At 50.1% G+C, this 1,751-nt stretch overlaps 1 pseudogene; it reads right to left on the minus strand.

Annotated features, from left to right (window-relative positions):
- Positions 1-291: 291 nt before the first annotated feature.
- LOC123291150 lies at positions 292-514 on the minus strand (annotated as a pseudogene).
- Between the last annotated feature and the right edge of the window lie 1,237 nt (positions 515-1,751).

Below are 1,751 nucleotides of genomic sequence, written 5' to 3' on the forward strand. Positions count from 1 at the left end.
AGGGCTGGGCCATAGTTAAGTTTTAGGTCTGGCCCATGCCTGGCTCTCAGGGCTGGGCCAGTCGGGGTAACCAGTCTTGAGCCAGCATTATCATTCCAGACTTTACCCAAGTCCGGGCCAAGTCTGGCCAAGAGTTCTGTATAGTTGGACCAAGCCTGGGCCAAGCCTGGGCCCGCCGTACTTTCCTACATGGGAGGGCTAAGTTTTAAGTCTGGCCCATGTCTGGTTGACAGGGCTAGGCCATAGTTCAGTTTTAAGATTATTTTATGAAGAATTATATTTTGTGAATTATTTGACAGGGCCAATCCCAGGTGTACTGCAACACTGAGACAACCCGCGGTAGAAGAGGAGCAAGCTCCTAACAATCTACCTAAATCTATCAAATCTACCCAAACAATCTACCCAATCTATGTTCCAAATAATAGTTTAATATACTAATCTCGCAATGCGAGACGTACCAGACATTGAGTTGATAAGAACACGTTGATCTTAGCTCATTGAGCCGAGAAGCGATAACTTTGTACCGGTAAAAATATGTGTTTATATACACCTTACTAGAACATCTTACTAGTGAGAGGTTTTAAAAATAAATATTACTTTGTAAAAAGGATAGTGACTAAAAGACAGAGAAGGAGCGTTCTATGGCAAACCAATGTTGGCCCAGGCTTGGATTATCATTGGATTGGCCAAGGCTAGGATGCCTAGTCTTGGCCCAAGACTGGGCTCCCTTACGTTGGCCGTTCTATGGCAAACCAATGTTGGCTCTGGCTTGGATAATCATTGGATTGGCCATGGCTAGGATGCCTAGTCTTGGCCCAAGACTGGGCTCCCTTGCGTCGGCCGTTCTATGGCAAACCAATGTTGGCCCAGGCTTGGATAATCATTGGATTGGCCAAGGCTAGGATGCCTAGTCTTGGCCCAAGACTGGGCTCCCTTGCGTCGGCCGTTCTATGACAAACCAATGTTGGCCCAGGCTTGGATAATCATTGGATTGGCCAAGGCTAGAATGCCTAGTCTTGGCCCAAGAATGGGCTCCCTTGCGTTGACCGTTCTATGGCAAACCAATGTTGGCCCAGGCTTAGATAATCATTGGATTGGCCAAGGCTAGGATGCCTAGTCTTGGCCCAAGACTGGGCTCCCTTGCGTTGGCCGTTCTATGGCAAACCAATATTGGCCCAGGCTTGGATAATCATTGGATTGGCTAAGGCTAGGATGCCTAGTCTTGGCCCAAGACTGGGCTCCTTTGCGTTGGCCGTTCTATGGCAAACCAATGTTGGCCCAGGCTTAGATAATCATTGGATCGGCCAAGGCTAGGATGCCTAGTCTTGGCCCAAGACTGGGCTCCCTTACGTTGGCCGTTCTATGGCAAACCAATGTTGGCCCAGGCTTAGATAATCATTGGATCGGCCAAGGCTAGGATGCCTAGTCTTGGCCCAAGACTGGGCTCCCTTGCGTCGGCCGTTCTATGGCAAACCAATGTTGGCCCAGGCTTGGATAATCATTGGATTGGCCAAGGCTAGGATGCCTAGTCTTGGCCCAAGACTGGGCTCCCTTGCGTCGGCCGTTCTATGGCAAACCAATGTTGGCCCAGGCTTGGATAAACATTGGATCGGCCAAGGCTGGGCAACCCAGCCTTGTCCCAGGCTCGGGCAATCGTTGGGTCGGCCAAGGCTAATTATTTCATCTTGGCTCAAGCATGGGCCAATATCGGGGCGCCAAAGCTGGGATCCCCAGTACTGGACCAGGCTAGG

The sequence above is a fragment of the Chrysoperla carnea genome, chromosome 1, assembly GCF_905475395.1.
Source record: "Chrysoperla carnea chromosome 1, inChrCarn1.1, whole genome shotgun sequence".
NCBI lineage: Eukaryota > Metazoa > Arthropoda > Insecta > Neuroptera > Chrysopidae > Chrysoperla > Chrysoperla carnea.